Consider the following 18,167-nt stretch of genomic DNA (forward strand, 5'->3'; position numbering starts at 1 on the left):
AGAAGGCTAGTGTCAAAAACGGAGGAAAAGAGGAAGTAAGAAACAAAGGAACTGAGTGTCCCTGTTATTTCAGAAGATCCTGCAGTGTTTTAAATATAATGTTCTCTCTTAACATAGACCACATGGTGTGATCTGACATCCACTGAACAAAGTGACTCAGGCAGATATGGTAGCACTGCAGAGGGATGCGAGGATAGGATGAGAGTTGTAATTATAGAACAAGTACACCTCACTAGCTCTCCTAACACAGGGGGAAACTACCTGTGATTGTATTAGCAGTATGAATGGGTATGTATGCGTGTGAGAGAGAAAGGGAAACAATGCGTGTAAATTGTGTGGACTGAAATGCAATACACGTACTGCATGATACCTACAATCACATGCCTTTTAGGGGTGAAAAGTGTGTCATGTTCCCAGTTGTATTCATACTATTTTAGAAAGCAGCTAGTCCTGCAGGATCTACTGTGTGAAGAAAACATTTCTGACATTTAATGCCTTTAACGATCTGCATTGTTGTTACATGTTAAAATACAGACCCAACAGAGGAAATGAGAACTTCACAGTGACGGTTCAGAGTGGAAGATATTGTAGAACAGGTGTTTCTATATCAGTGTTGTATTTGTGTTGTACATGTGAAGTATTTTTACCCATGGCATGTAAACAAAGAGGCGTGACAGAGAGATAAAGAGGAAAAGAGAGAGAGAGAGTGGTTAATCCACGGATTGGGCCGCTCGGATCCTAAAAATTAAAATTCTAATTAAGAGCGGGTGGGTGAAATAGCACATAATTAATGAGGAAAATATTCACGTTCTCTAAAATGTGAACATTGCAGAGCTGCTGTCGGACAGACAGCTTCATTTGTAAGGGAGTCCCCAGAAAGACGCCTGAGGAACAGCAGCTTAACTGCATTGATTATTTCAGAATTTAAAAGTCTAGTACTTGGTACTCTGTCAAGTTTATAACTGCAATTAGTTTTGCTGCTTAAATGTCCGACGACATTAGCTGCAGTGATACTACTGCACGCATGAAAACGTTTACAATAACTGAAAGCTGTGCCGCACGTCATATATAATTGACGTCGCTTTGAGATGGCTTTGAGGCAAATATGTCTCATGTTTGTTAAATGCCTGTGGCCTCGACTCCACTTTCCTTAAGTCTCTTCCTCGACTCCTCAGCTCGACTCTCCTGTGGGCAGGACTAAGACGCAGACAGAGGAACCGAGGAGAGGAATCAAGGAGAGAAAACAGGGATGCACAAACTGCGAATTGGGAAAGGGCTTATGTCCCTTTTTATTTTTGATTGTGGAACCAAAACTCTCCAAACCCACACCATTTACTTTATTTTATATGCAGTGTCATCACACTGCACATTTACAGGTAGGTTACAGTATGTCCATTTTTTTTCATGCCCTGCAAAAATAACCTGTGTATGCTAATTGTTCTTTCACTTTTCCACCACTGTTTTGCTAATGAGAGGAATCTGTACCATCCATCACTGCAGTAAGCTACAATTCACAATGTATTGAAATGACAAAGCCAGCAAATTAGAGAGGCATTAATACACAGGATATGTCCCATTTAGGATATATACTGTCTATTGATTAGTTTCTCTTATGCCATTTTCCAAGGCGAGCACCAGACCCAGCAGGTTCTCATCACTGGAAGTTTTAATAGACACCTCCTGTGATTTGAACTTATGAGGAAGAGGTATTGTATCAAAATGCAAAATACTGTAATAATAGCATTGTTTTTTTATTGGTTTCAGCAGTTAAATGGCCTGAGAGGGTTCATCTTTTGACAGATGAAAGCATGAGTAGGTGTTAGATTTAATGGCTGTGGTTTATTACAAGCTGGAGTACAATCTGGGAAGCCAGTTTGAAAGCCAGGCAAAATAATGACTGAGTTGGCATTGATCAATAACCCTGTAAAATCCCAGTAGACAGGCTATACTATGATGATCATGTGATTGGACAGTAAAAATCGTATAAAAATCTTATGGTCCGTTCAATAACATTTATGGCTTAAATTTAATAGTTGATACAGCCATGATAAACCTTTATTTGCCTGTATTTGCCTTTGCAGTGCAGAATAACCAAACATTCAAGTGAAAGAAAATATGTTTTCCAGATACTCAGAATTGCTATTATTTTTCTTGGCACAAACAGGACAACATGCTGTCATCTGCATGTGTCAAGATGTAGCTGCTGAGATGAATCTGCCTCAGTAAGTGACAGTTCACAGTTCCCTGGGCCTTCAATCAATGTGTTGTGGCAAATTTTATTTTAACCATTTGTTTAATGATATTAACCATTTGTTTAAAGATTGTTTTATAACGCCACAAGATTAAGCTTCTTCATGTGTAGATTCAAAAGACTCCAAGTGAAATAGTTGGCAACCGTGAACTATAGCCTAGAGAGTTATTTAGTTTTACTAGCTTGAAGCTCCTCACATTGTTGACTTTTTGCTTAGATAGAAGTGGAGAAGACCAGTAAGAGAACTGGCAGAACAGTAGGCAAGGCCTAAAGAATTAATCTACGAAACTGATAGCACGTTTCTTGATTAAAGAGGTGGACTGCAGAGTAAAACAAAACAAAAAATAGTTAACTATTTAAGAGATTTTTGACTGCAGGGTCGCACCGGGTTTGTCATACAAGTTTCCCGAGCAAAAAAACAAATAGTCTAAACTCTAAATGAGTTCTGGACCCTTTAAGGACAACCTGCAGGACGGTCTGGGTTGTAATGTTACTCTAAGAGAGCCTCTTGATTATTTAGAGACAGACTCCAACAAGGCAAAACATACTAAATAGGTTGAGTTATTTGACTATTAAGTTGATTTTGTCCGCAGGGCTGTACACGGGTTTTCACGCAAGTTTCCCGAACAAATAACCTCGCGGTGTGGTGACGATCACATCGACCAAGACATAGTATACTATAAAGTCCAAGAATCAATTATGGGAAACGAAATTTCCCCTTCCGGTGATGCAACTGGACCCATAGTGGGTGAAATGACTCATAAATATGGACCGGAATGTTTGCGATGTCTGTCATAACTGGTCATAAAGCTTTGGCTTTCCGAGAAACGGATCTTTGTGTACAAAGACACTGAGAATGTTAAAGCAAGATTTTAGAAGAAGTAGAAAGAAAATTAATGGAAAAAAAAACAAAATTAAGACAGAGGATTTAAAGCTACTGGGTATAAGAAAAACAAAGAATGTTTTAAAATATAGATAAAACAGTGAGACAGGGAAAGAATGCAAACACACATGCACCAATAACCTCATCAGTTCTAACCAAAGCCTATTTCTGAGCTTTCTCTAAAAATCAGGAAGACAAGCTGGAGAAACGGAGGGACGAAGAGGACACAGACTCAACAATCGGACAGGACCAACAGCATCAGTCACACCTGCATCGGGTGGAAAGACCAACGAGTACGTAAGAAAACCATGTTTGAAGCGTTTGTCTGCATGTTACAACAGGTTGGTGGGCAACATATGGAGCGCGGACCCGAAGAAAAAAAAGGCTGCTCCCACAAAGGACGTGGTCGAGCCAGAGAGAGGCCGAGGCGGGTACCGTGGGCAAAATGGTGAGCCCTACAACCGAGACCAGTGTTTGTACTGCAAGGACTTTGGACATTGGGTATGTAAATGCCCGAAGAAAAAGCAAAAAACACCTCCGACAAAGAACAACACTTGTCCCTCTGTTTGACTGAGTCCAAAAGCTGAGGAAGGTAGTGCTACCACACACACACACACACTCGCTTCATGCAATGAAGAAATGCTTTGCACTGATACACTGTTTTTATTTTTGCTATTAGGGACAATTGATAGGTTAGGAAGTTCTGAAAAATAATCTATTCAGTTAAACAATTATAGTATGTTATCTTCTGAAACCTAGAAGAAAATACTGAGTGTAAAGTTAAAGGGGTTCCACTCACATAATTTGATTATTAGAGCTAAAGATTTGACACTGAAGATTATTTGGTCATTCTATTTGGTCAATTGGGGTTACAGATCAAACAGTAAGAGAACAATTCTCTGTTCCTCTCTCCTGTACATGGGAAAAACAATTCTTGGTGTATGAAGGTTCCACTTATTTGGTTTAGGTAGTGATTTAATGTGCACTTTTAACATTGGTTTAACCTGAACACCTGACGGATTGAGAATTTCTCCTAATGTTCAACTGACGTAACCACGTTAATTACAGTGTGGCTAAAATGACCTCACTGAGGCGGCGTCTGTAATCAGCCCTGCCTCTGACTGCATGAAACCTGACAACCAATATCTACTGTACATCACTCAAGGCTGCATCTGCTTTTTATCCCTCATGAAAAGTTTTTTGGTGCAGTGCTGTTTTCATGTAAAATGAACAGAATAGCAGCTTGTTCAGTTTAGTGTTAACAATTAGATTTTTAGTTGAGCCGGTCACCTAGAATGTCTGTACACGTTCCTGATGTCACTGTAAGACTTTTGCTGCCAAAGCTATTGAAGCGTTCGTGAATATGAAACTGTCTCTGCAGTCTCCTCCGATGCTGGGACTGCCAGATCCCTAAAAACAGTTCATACAGACATACACGTACATACACATGCTTGCAATGAAGACATGCTTTTTGCACGCTACAAACACTCCCCACACGATAGACAGATCAAATTAGACGCAAAAACAGCACGACAAACAGAAATAACTTTTGGAAAATATTTCCAAGTATTCAAAGCTGTTTGTCTGGTGTGTATACAAATTGCCTACCATGGTGTTAATTATACAAGGGAAGAAAATTGGATTTTTAGTTGATTCGGGAGCTACAATTTGGGTTTAGTGAAGTTTTGTTCTTCAAATCCGAAGCTCTCTGGTAAACTAGGTTTTTTTTTTTTCCCTTAGAGAAATGGTTAGAATGGTTATCTCAGAGAAGTTCACCATTCTTATGATTTGAGTATATTCAGATCCTTAGGATCCTGAACTAGATAAGAAAGGAAAATGTTCATTGTTTCTTTCTCCCTTCCATCTGAGTGTCCTGTAAATTTGTTATGCAGATTGCATTTGAAAATGTCTATTTGAAATTGAAGACATTCTTTCACCCACGGGTCTTAGGAATGTTTATTCTTTTGCCCACTAGCTTTAAAGTTGTGCGGTTTGATAAAAATCACTCTTTGGCTGACATATTTTTGTTGCAGCCAAAAAGTACGTATTTGTTTACAAATTTTAATGTAACACGTACCATGTCAGTCTGTTAATCTCCTGATTACGGTAACAAATTGGGACACCTGTAGTTAAGTTTAAGGAATCACAAATATTACATGCATTCCTTTTGTCACCTTTTGACCCTGATGAAGACTACGTTGAAACGTTTTTTTTTTAACAAATCAAAGGACGAGTATGAGTTTTCTTTTGTCTACTGGCATATACGCATGTTCAGTGGCTGTCACCTTGACTGATAAACTATTAGTTTTTCAGAAATTCTAACTCAAAAGCTCACATTCATGTTTCTTTGTCTCCAACAGAAGAGGAGACAGACGTAGGACACCTTGTGACTATTTGTAAAAATTGACTGACTGGACTGACACTATTGATAATGTGTTTATTTGTCTCCATCGACAGGAGACTATAGAAAACCTATACGACAGCGTAGGCCTTGTATTCACAGTGTTTTACATGTTCAGTGAACCTGTGACTACAATAGATGCATATTCACACGGTAAAAACGACATTTTATCTACTGATGTTTCACCACCTTTTGTCTCAGGTACAGCATTATTAGTTATTAAGCTGCGTTCGGACTACAGGCCCCAGAAACATCAGTACACGCTAAAACAGGAAGTAATCGACAGAAATCCGACCGTGTTTTTAACTCTTTATTGACGGATGGGGTTTATAGTTCCATGTTTAGATTCTCCAACAGGTACACTTATTCTCTCAAGTAAGATAAATAAGAAAGATCATTTTTATTACAAATGTTACAAAAGTTATGTTTTAGTCAGGACCTTCAAGCAGTAAATGCAGAGGGTCTCGAGCTCGAGCACCTAATGTCTTCCACAGCTAAACATAGCATTCTGCAGGGAATGTTAAATGTTTTGATTCTCTGTTGTTTCGTATAACATTTTTCTTTCCTCAGTGTTCCAGTAGAAAAGACAGTAAATATCGTTTTATAGTTCTGGGTGATGGTAAGCTGTACACCTTGACACACCTTTCAGGAATACATTGAGTTGTTAATTAATGATGCCATAAATTACAGAAAGAATAACAGTGTGTTTATATGTACCCTGGAGAGATCCTTCTTTCTTTGACAGAGGACAGCCAGAGGAGGAGACACACACACACACACACACACCACACAGATAAGGCACAAGCTAAAACCAAACATGAGTAGTACAAGGGAAATTTTGGTTTAAAGAAAAAATATGTGATATGTTTCCCGTAACAGGTAACGATTTGGATAAATAGATGTTCAAAGTACACGTGATTAGGTGTGCTTTAGAAGGCTAAAAACTTTAATTTGTAATGATTCTTGGAACTAGCAGATAGTAATTAGTGTTACTTTGGTTTGTAAACTATAGATAAAAAAATGAAAAACAATGTATTTTGGGTAATTCGTCTTAGTTTAATGGTGATATTGAATAAATGAAGGTTTAAATGAGATTTAATCCTAAAAGCAGTACATTTCATATCGTACTCTAATGAGTTTTTGAGTTGCTATATCAAAAAATTGTCTAAACTAAATTAGTTGATGTTGACATTGAAACACTTTACTGTGGTGAAAATTCCCCTGAAGAAATTATTAGTTGAACTTTTGTTACTGATAAACAAGTTTTGCTGTAAAACCTAGAACAATGTCAATGGCTAGAATATTAAACAGATTATTTATATTGCTTTTGAGTCATGAGCTTTGTCATGTCTCAAATAGGAGGGATGTAGTAGCAATGATAAATAAGGGGTTTAATAAAGAGAAAGGGAAAAGTAGCAAGGGAAATAAATAGTGTTAAATAATTTTTCTAAAGATGTTTGAAACACTTGTTGTGACATCACTGTAGCTCCAGTTTAAAAGACCTTGGATAACCAAAGTGATAGAATAGTTAACAATTGTTGTTTGCTTAGATAGAAGTGGAGAAGACCGATGACTGTTTACAACAGTGAGAACTACGTAGGTTTCTGTCTCCTGAGATAAAAGTGTTGTTTAGGCTAATGTTAAGAACAGAGAGCAGAGGGGAAGGTGAGACAATGGTGTGACTGATAATGATGTCCTCTCTTCACCTATGGCCATGCTAAAAGACACATTTAGAGGGGTGGCTTAACAGAAGTCTTCACTATATGATGTTTGGATGTTTAGATTTTAGGTTAGAAAGACATTTTCAGTTGTGCCTTTAAAACTGTGTTTTCTCCATTTGCAAATGTAAATAAATACTCAAAGACCAAACTTTGGCTTAATTCTCAAACGGTCGTTATTCGTTTTGATTTTATCATGAATATCAATAATGCTGCTGCTTCAAGGAAAACTTCCACCACAAATGTTATTCTTCCTCTGAGATTTGTAATGGCACCTTTTTTTACCTTCTTCTCTATGATGATGCAGATAAAAAACAAAGAGAATGACTCATATAATCAAACCATTAACAGAAAATGTCATGGTGAGTCAGAAGTACAGAGGAAGTTTGTACACTCTCAACAAGTAGCCCAGGTGCATACATCTTTTGAAATGCCACACTTTCTTTGTCAATCTTGTCCACACTTAAGTGCAGCACAGATAAGGTTGAAATAGCAGGGGAATTCAGACAGATGGGTCTTAGCAACTTCAGAGCCAACACATAATTCAGCCTACATCTAACCCCATCTCAGTCCATTCACAAGCTGCGTTTCACCTACTCTCTCTCTTTTCCTCTTCTCTATATAAAACAAGTCAACAACATGAAGGCAGCAAAGCAATCAAAACAAAGGCCTTGCTGTGTACATCTGATTGAGAACTCAGGGGAGGTGAAGAGAGGTGATGCTGAGAAAACTGTAATTCTGGACTATAAGACTTCCTCTCACGGGAAACTTGGAAATGAACCGAAAATGGCGTGTCAGCATCAAAAGGAGATTATTTGTTTTCAGCATTAGAGGAGGGCAGAAGCACAAGTCACATGTTAAGAACTGGAGATGTGATGTGGTGGCACCAGTTTGACTTTAATACAACCACAGGCACAGCCATAGATGGGATTTCTGAACAGGCCTACCAGGTAGGGCTGAACGATTTTATTTTTTACCACACTTAGTAGTATTTAGATTATTATTTACTGTAATAAAAGATATGTAAACATGTGGATTGCATTTTTAAACACTGTCTTTGAACTTTACTAGACAGTTAAATAAGTAAAAAATATAGTAATATAGTAATATACTCTATATATATATATATATATATTACTGATCTCCAGTCAGTAAAAAAAAAATTTTTGAAAATAAAAGGAGAGAAATATCTGCCTGTACCTCTTGAAAATATTTAGGTAACTCAAAGTTAAATGTAATCACTGTCTGAACATTAATATCTAAAGTTAAATGTAAGTATCTAAATATGAATCGTAATTATCTCTAGTCAGTAACAGCAACACACAATTCAGAATAAAGTGCAGTGAGTTTGGCACTACCAGCCATAGTGATCCTGATCACACAGGAAGCAATTTCTCACCATTAGCAACTCCCGCTCCGATCCAGCTCCAGTCAGTGTACTTCATACTCGCATCAAATCTATCACCAAATCCGCCTATTTCCATCTTAAAAAAATCTCCAGACTCCGGCCATCACTCTCTGACTCCGTGACGAGCGAGTGCAAGTCACTATATCCCCTCCGGTGCTAAACAGACGCTCTTTGGCGATAAACTCTGTTACTGCTTGAATAATTTCCTTGTTCCGTTTTAAAGGTGCTCTAAGTGATGTGACGTGTTTTTTAGGCTACAACAGTTTTCGTCACATACAGCAAACATCTACTCACTATCCACTAGCTGCCTGTCCCCTGAACCCACTGTAAAAAAACACGGGTTGGCGTAGTTTGTTTTTGTTGCCGTTTGTGGACCCTGAGTCTTCAGAGACCGTTTTTTTTTACAGTGGGTTCAAGTGACCGGCAGCTAGCGGATAGTGAGGAGATGTTTGCTGTATGTGACGAAAAACGCGTCACATCACTTAGAGCACCTTTAAAGTACATTCATATGGAGTTAACGTTACGCTTTCAAACATTTCGGTGAGTGATGCCTGTCGGGTGGTATTTTGCTTACTTGACAAAATGACGTTCGGCATTTTAGCCATGCAACTGTCGTAGATGGCTTTGTGTAGTTTTCTTTTTTTTGAGATTATTTTTTGGGCATTTTTAGGCCTTTATTCGACAGGACAGCTGAAGACATGAAAGGGGAGAGCGAGGGGGAATGCCATGCAGCAAAGGACTGTAGGTCGGAGTCGAACCCGGGCCCGTTGCGTCGAGGAGTAAACCCCTATATATGGGCACCCGCTCTACCAAATGAGCTATCCGGGCACCCGTGTTGTTTTTTTAAGTGCTGATACAGGTTCGTAGTGTTACCCCATGAGGTAGCAACATTAGCTGCGCATCATCTTATTCCCACACAAGTGACATACTATTCCTATTTGGGATTAAAGTTTCTGTCGAGCCTGAGGCCATTGTACAACATGTCAAAGTACGGCGGAGCGTTAGCGTGCCAAGTTGATGTTTTCTTTATCTTCGTCTTCTTCTTTTCTTTAATGGCAGACACCGTTGAGCTCTATATGATCATAAAGAGACACAAAACTACCACACAGAAATCTACAAAATGACTTCAAAGAACCCCAAAAAAACAATGAGACAACAACTGCAAAGAGACACAAAACGACTTCAAAGACAAAAAATTATTCGGAGCAGTAGGATTGCTGGAACCATTCACCTGCATGTTCTGTGCTGGCCTGATGCCGCTGGAGTCGTCAGACAGCATTACAGCACGCACGGAGATGAGAAGGGTATGTATCGACTTGTCTAACTCTGGGGGTTACGGTGAATAAGCTAAATTCCCAATAAGTCTGCGTGTTCCTTTAAAAGCTACAAAATTACTTTTTAAAGATGCAAAATTACTACGCAGAGACACAAAATTACAAGAAGATGTAAAATGTTTTGTCTTGCTCTAATGTAGGAGGGATGGGGGGCCCTCTACATGTCTGTGCCCAGGGGCCCATTGTCTCATAATTTGTCTATGGCCACAGTACACACACAAACACACTCTATGGTTGGAAAATATTGATACAGATACTGGCGCATACAATAATGCCTCAGTGGTAACATTTCAACCTACACTCAACAACAAACATATACACTTTTGTGTCTTCACCTCTTACCTCGTCTTGTTTTGAAGCGGTGACAGCTTGGCAAGGCAATGAGAATCAGATCACAGGAGATGATTGTGCTTTTCCATCAACACAACCAGCGAATGCGTTCATTGTGCCTGTGATTGTAAGAGTGCTGACAATTGGTTTAAAAAGATCTTTTTCCAACTGTCTGCAAATGATGCTATCTCCCACCTATTGTCAACCTTCTCTCAGGTAAGCTTTAAACACCTCCTGCAGACATTTCTGGCAATATTCATCCAGATTGAACTAAATGAGAAAACATGTCACGGAGTTCCATTTTTGGGAAATGAGGACAGCGTACGCCTCTTCCTCTAAATCGGCTCCATCAGTTTGGTGAACTCCGTTCCTCTCTGTGACAGTTGAATATGTGTGGGTGACAGTACAAACAAAGGTGAATCGATGCATTTCCCCGAGGTAAAGACAAAGAGAGGTTGAGAGGAAGACAGAGAGTAAGAGAAAGATCGGGAGAGATGAAGGTGGCAGCATGACACAGGGAGTGTGACAGTGTCATGCAAGCTGGTTTCATCGTTTCTCCCCAGCGCCCTAGGGAGATCATTAGCTCACAATATGGAGTCTATCAATCCTCACAGAATACCACTCTCCCCTCCGGATACATGTCCCGTCTGTCTGCCTCTCTCTCTCTCTCTCTATCTGTCTCTTTGTCTACATGCTGCTCATAGATATACATTCAGGATCATGAAAATCTAGTTAGTAGGAAAAGGGTTGCATGTTTTCTCGCCCTTGGGGGTCTTTAATGGAAAAAGACAGTAGCCTAAAGAGTAGCTATTATTCCCTATGAAAGTAAACCTCAACACTCAGTGTGTGCTTGTCAATATCCTGTCGTTTTATTTGACTTGACTTGAGGATTAGGATTATATAGTCCACATGTTCAATTACTGAAGAATTGAACGGATAAATCTAGTAAATGTTGTGAGGAGTGGGTAAGGTAAAAAAAAAGGACTTTATTTGTTTGGTCAAAAACAAGGTCAGCAACAGGTGAAGGGGGGAGGCAGGCAAGCACTAAACAAAACACAAAGGCTCAAAATAATGCAAATAAGTGAAGCTACTGTATGTATAGGTGGTGGCTAATTAAGAGTTAATGAGGGGAAGTTGTGCAGGAAACAATGATGGGTATGAAAGGGTCTGGAATGACAAAAGGCATGGACAATGTTTGGAAAAATCAACTAAGGTGAAGCTGAGTGCTTGAAATACTCAGACTTCACATACTATCTCTTCCATGGATGTATTTGTACATATTATACAGTGCAGTACAGTTTATCTGCCCCTCCTGCAGTTTTCTGTCCTCTTGTTAAAATAAGTTTGAAGTTCATATAGAATAACAGAGTTGGCTCTGAGGATATGTGCTAGCTCACATATTATAGTACATACAAATGTTGACTATTATTAGGGGTGGGATTCCTTGGTTGATTGGTCTATATTCAGTTTATGTAGCGTAAACATTTTCCTAACTCATCATCTCCTGGGGAATTATAACCGTATCTCCCTGTGCACAAAAGAATATTTCAGTGCATATGTGGAACTTTAAATTACACTGCAAAGTAGTACTGTAAGCAAGCTGGTGGAGTTGGCAGGTGCACAACAAATGTTACGAGCTTGTACAGGTTTGATTTTCCTGACACGGGTATGTTCTTGTTGAAGAAATGTTGAAAATCATTTGGGAGTTCATTTGCTGTGATTGATGAGGTTTCTTTCAAAAAAAGAATTGGTGCATAGCTAGGCTATATCCACAACGTTCCACTTCCGGGATTGCTCTTGTTCTGCCCCGTAAATTCTGCCGGATGTCACTCTTTCGGATGTTCGTAACCTTCCGCTTTCTTTGTGTTGTAATTTTAAACTCTGGTCGATTTATGAGTACTATGGTTAGCTGCTCCTCAGATCTCTGCAGGGTAAATCCAGACAGCTAGCTGGATTATCTGTGGAATCTGAGTTTTCTGTTGCACGACTAAAAAAACCTTTGAATGTACACATGTTCCACCAAAACAAGTTCCTTCCCGAGGCTATTTTGCAGTGGCACCGTGGTTCCGCTCGGCTCTTAGCACCGCCCAAGACGATTGTGATTGGTTTAAACAGCATCATGTCTTAAAATGTAGTCCAATTCTGCAGGCATTCAGTAGGGATGTGTTTTCCAAAAAGAAGATAATGTACCAATGACCCTGGTGGAAAAGAGGTGAATGTGTTCCTAATTGGAAAAGGATGTCACACACACACACACACACACACACGCATGCATTCACACACAGTAGCACACACCTACAGAGACCCTGTGGGAGGTAATCTCTCTTCCTGTTCCGGCTATGCCTGGCCAGCCAAGCGGAGCTGCCACCTCATTGTGTCCTCCTGTACTAAGGCTCTGTGCGGTCTTCCTGCAAGCAGAGAGAGAGAGAGAGAGAGAGAGAGAGAGAGAGAGAGAGAGAGAGTGTGTCAGAGAGAGAGAGAGAGGGGGGGGGACACATATGACACACACATGACTGCATGGAGCCTGATGCCCTGCAGTACAAACAAATAGATTTTAGGCAGCAGCATCTTTTAGGCTGCTAGCATCTGTCTGCTATTTTCTTTGTGTGTGTATCTGTGCATGTATCTCACCTGCGAGCGGCGGCTTGTATGTTTGTTCAAGTAAATGGTTTGACTATAAAAGCAGCTAAAAATTGTTGAGCATTAAATACCAGCTGCTCTAGAAGAGAAAACAATGACTGAAGAATTCTTGGCAGCAGTGTATTTCTTTTAAATTGTCTTTTTAAAAACACAACATACTGTGTATGTATATATAGAGATGGTTTAAATGACGCATGGGTCAAGAGAAAGTGAAGATGGTTGAAACAGGTTGAAATACAATGTACTGTACATGATATAATGGAAGATGTGGTTGCAACAACAAAATGACCAGATGGCATTTGACAATTTCAAAACAGAATTTCTGTCCTTCATAATATGTGTTGTATTTATACAAATAGTCAACCTCTATTTAATGCTGTAATGTGTGACAACTGTACCTAAAATGACACTTGTCAAATACAGAAAATGTATTTGTTCTGATTTTGCACACGGAACAGCCAAAAAGCACTTGGAGGTCAAATAAAAAGGAAATGAGCAATATGAAACACAAACTCACAACGCATCAATACATGTTTACAGTTATCAACACACACACACACACACACACACACACACACACACACACACACACACACACACTTTCATTAATGTATGCACACAGAAAAACTAATTTTGGCAATCATTTTCATATCATTTAATTCAGTGTATCTGGCACCCAGCACCCTCCTCTTTACTTTCCTCAGTTTTTCAATTTGTTTCACCTAAGAGGTTTTTAAAAATTCATTAACATTTTGCTCAAAACACTTCTGGGAATCTTATATTGATTTCTTATTAATAGGTTGTTTGTTGTAATAAATTATTTTGTTCTTAAGGCAACAAATATGTTAAGTTGGAATGCAGTTGGTGGAAAAGGGTTAGGGCCCCAGGTGCTACAACCAGCAGAGAGGAAAAATGCCTTTATTTAATTAATAAAAACAAAACAATGCCGAGGTAATCGTTAACTGTCATTTTCTACAACACATAAATGTATGGTTGTTCTCACTCAGTTTTGCTCCCCAAGCGTATGTCTGTGTGCGTGCATGTGTCATCTGTAATATAAGAATGACATACAGCCACTACAGACACAATCCATTTCTATGAAACTGAATAAATATAAATAACACACTGCTTAGTGAAGGTTTTATATGATCAATATGGCCTTGTCACTTTCTAGCATCTCTGAATATCTGTAGTTGGGACTGTTAGCAAAGACAGAGGTAAAGAAACAAAGATTTACTAAAGGAAAAGGAAATGCTACTTGTTTTTATTCCACACATTCCTAATCCTTGACGAAACCGGGTGCCTGCATTACCCACGATGCAACCTGTCCACCGACATTGGTGTGTTATTTAGTAGCGGCTAATGTATCCTCAAGCAGAGATGAGGGCCATACAGAGGTCGAACTCACTTCTTCTAGATTCTTTTCATTTTCAAACTTGTAGTCTTCAACCCCAACTAATGCTGTCTTATGTGACATCACTTGAGGCAATTATCAAACTTCATCCACCTCCCTCTGGAGCCATTTTTTTTCACATATGCAGTAGTACCCCCCAATATCTGTACACAGACTCCTTCCGACAACACAAAGCATTAAGGCAGACTGCAAATTCTCTGGCAGCTGTTTAAAAGCTCAGGGGGTGGACCAAATAACAAGAATATTTTACAATATTGTAATCCAATCCTCAATAAATGCTACCTCTGACAGAACTTTATATAACTCTCGTATTTTCTGAGGCTGCTTGTGTTAGTGTTGGTGTAGTTGTCATTGTTGATAGCATTATATGGCCAGATAGTCCTACTACTGCACAGAAAGTCACGGTCAGTCAACATTACCAAGGAAGTAATTTAAAAGAATATTTACTTAATTATGATTTGGAATACATTCAGACAGAAACATGCCACATTCATACAGTGCACCCACAGTAGCTTGTCTTGAGCAGCCTAGCAGCTCGTGTTAATGCATTATTGGAGCTGCCATCCCGATTCAGTCTATTTATCGCCTTTTTCAAGTTTGTTTACTGCAGCCCGTAACTCATGGCAGCAAAAGACAGACCATTCCTCTCTTCTGCCCGTATGAAACTTTTACTGGGCTAACAAACTGCAACCGCTGACAGGGACGCTGGTAGACGGTGGAGGGAGAGAGGAAAAGGAGGTAGAGAAGAAAAGGAAGGATTTATGGCCGCTTGTAAATTTGTCCATCAGGGCTTTCGTATCAGCTACACTTGCTCTCTTGGCTCCACAATGAGCCGTCAAGACTGCTGCAAATGAGTTCAATTCTGCCCTTCACACACAGTATGTTCAACTTAAAATGAAAAGATCTTTCATTTACGGGAGAGGGAGAAAATAGAAGAATATGTCTTTTTCAAGCTGCTAAACATTTCATTAGCGGATGGATCCTGTTCACACATAAGCGAGAATTAAATGAGAGGTAACAGAGAAAAAGCTTTAGAGATGAGACTTTATGCAAAGCTCGAAAAAAAAGACCTTTGTGCCACACCAGAATCCCACTCATTAGTTTTATGAATTTAACATCATGGCGGAGAAAGCCAGATCCTTCAGCCGACCTGCTCTGTTTGTTAGGGGAGCTGGTGATTATTGTTTATTACTTCAATAAAAGCCATACAATCCTCAGCCTTCCTGTGCCCATCTGGTATAATGACAGCTTAAATATTCAGAGCTGTGCAGCCGTAAAATAAAAACAGAATGAGTAAAAAAAATAAAGTGTGTGGAGACGCCGGCTAGCTTCCCTTCAGGGTTTATTTTTTGACATACACTTCCAGTTTTAGATTGAGAAATAGACGGGCATTTAAAAGCAGCCGCTTGGCTCTTCAACAATGATGCATTAGGGGTAATTTCTTTTTGTTTATCTGCATACATGCATGCACGTACGCACGCCCGTACACACTCCAACAAAGACATAGCCACACACAAACATGCGCAAAGAACTACACACTAATCACATACCCAGAGGATATGATTTAACGAGATAAACCACAACAATTTTGCATGCACAATAATTACACCTAAGTATCATACGTACACTGCACCAATTAAGCTAACACAATTAACTCCCGGGCCATGGAGGCTCTTAGAGGCTTGGTGAACCTTGTGAGGGTTTGTAGCAGGTCCCAGTCAATCTTCATTTCATATAATTCTTCCAAGTATCATGTAACCGTCTGCGTTGTGCACCTGTGGAGTATTAGGAGAGCCATTTGGCTCTGATTACATTCTCTGTCACTGCCAAACTGTTTTGCTTTTGCAGGAACACTTAGTTCAACATATCTGTCTCTCTAGCTTTCTCTGTTCAAACCTTTGTGCACTCCTCATTGCGTCATTTCTTCGCCTCTCTCTGCTCCCTCTTCACGTCCCTCTTCCACCCACCCTCCCTCCCTCCCTCTCGGTCTCCGTATGGCTGTAAGGAAGGCCACTGTAGGCAATCCATACCTGACAATGTGGCGAAATCATATATTTTTCCTCTTCTTTAGCAAATTCAATTTGGTCCTTAACATTCCAGTGGCTTTAATTAGATGCCCACGGTAGCAAATTGCAATTTACATTTTTATAGTTTTTCGAGTTAATTAGCTTGCTCACTCAGCCAGACCCGACTTGTTTATGCTCCCCCCCACCATTCCTTTTCTCATTCTGCCCCCCTTGCCTACTTTTTGAGGCCTCTGCTTATGTTGTGTTTACAAGGGTAAAAAAGCTTAATGTCACACAATTCCTTCTCAATAAACTAAATAAAACATTAAACTTACAAAACACTTCTTTTATTAGCCATTTAGAAGATAAGGTGCCAGCTTTGGTGTGTTGTTTTGACTATGAAAAAGTTTCCCAGCCTCACCAATGTTACGTCCCATTGCACAAAAACATTTAATCATCTCTTTTATCAGGACAGACCTTTTAAAAACCAAGTAACTTGTCTGGTTTTTTTTTTCCTGTTAAAACTCTTTTCTTCAACTCCTCCTGGTCCAAAGGGATGTGTTGTATTGAGTTTTCTCTGGCACAGACCACTCCTGCTAGTCTTTAAAGGCATCAGAGTGGGAATGATTGTTAGCTTATTTCTTACTGATCTATGTACAGATGTACAGACATGATTCTGTCACTTAGCGATGAGAGCACAAGATGAATGTGTCACTACCAGTCCAGTCTTGACTACATCAACTACATTTACAGAGCTTGTTAACTGGAAGATTATGTTTATCTTTAACACATTAACATAGGTCTATAAAGTACTAGAGACCCATACTTGAGTAAAAGTACAAGTGCTCCATCAAAAAAGTGACTTGAGTAGAAGTTGAAGTGCTCTTTAAGCACCACACTTAAGTAGAAGTACTATAGTATTGTGTTATGTAGTTATTAAAGAAAGCAGTCAAAATTTTGAATATCATATTGGAGTTCAACTTTTTACTTGGTATTAAGATGGTGCATTACAGGCAGTAACAAGCTGTACATTGCTGGATATGAAGGAAGTTTCTGAAATAAACACCAAAAGGTACATTAATGTCACAGCTGTTATAATTACTATTATCTGATATTGGGGGCATATTGTTTGGTGGGGGCATGTTGTTTCAGGTACCATATAACATATGAACAAGGACGTCCAGTTTGAGTAACAGATCCATGAGTTTGAAGGCTTAACAGATGACAAAACACTGCACAGCATGGTATTACAAGTGTAATAAAATGACGTGTAGCCGTGGCAACCACTGGAACCACTACAAGGAAAATAAACCAAATTATACTCAGTTAATGGTATCTGAGTCCTCTCGAGAACAATTACCTATACTACAACAGTTTGCAAAGATATTAATGAAAAAGTAGGGCTTGGAGCAACGTCAGCTTCAAAATTAGATTATCCTTTATATAACCAAAAAAACAATGTTTATATAGCCATTTTTCCAACCAGTCTCTCTCTTTTGTGCTACAACAACTGCATTTCACATATTACATGATGAGATCAGAGCAGAAATGTGACAACCACTTGATGTCTGAAAGCACCTTCACTAACACATTCACTGCAGCTTTACAGTTGGTTCAATTGAAAAAATAATCAAACTTCTCCTCAAGTCAAACTACACAACGGCTGCCCCAGAAATACATACCTCTGTTGAGCTGTCCCCTGCCAAAATACAGCTGACCTGAACTGCTGGCAGCATTCGTGCAAAGAAATTAAATTGCAAAGTCAAGGAAATTGCAAAGTCA

At 39.3% G+C, this 18,167-nt stretch overlaps 1 long non-coding RNA gene across 2 annotated transcripts in view; it reads right to left on the reverse strand.

The window, feature by feature from the left end:
* Positions 1 to 10,358: 10,358 nt before the first annotated feature.
* Positions 10,359 to 18,167, reverse strand: part of LOC114547332 (uncharacterized) — a 43,338-nt gene continuing 35,529 nt past the window's right edge. For both annotated transcript variants that reach the window (XR_003691141.1, XR_003691142.1), the window contains exons 3-4: positions 12,621 to 12,733; positions 10,359 to 10,444 (exon numbers count right to left, since the gene is read on the reverse strand). This is a non-coding gene — a long non-coding RNA (uncharacterized LOC114547332). The remainder of the gene's footprint in view (positions 10,445 to 12,620; positions 12,734 to 18,167) is intronic.

This window comes from Perca flavescens, chromosome 20 (assembly GCF_004354835.1).
Source record: "Perca flavescens isolate YP-PL-M2 chromosome 20, PFLA_1.0, whole genome shotgun sequence".
NCBI lineage: Eukaryota > Metazoa > Chordata > Actinopteri > Perciformes > Percidae > Perca > Perca flavescens.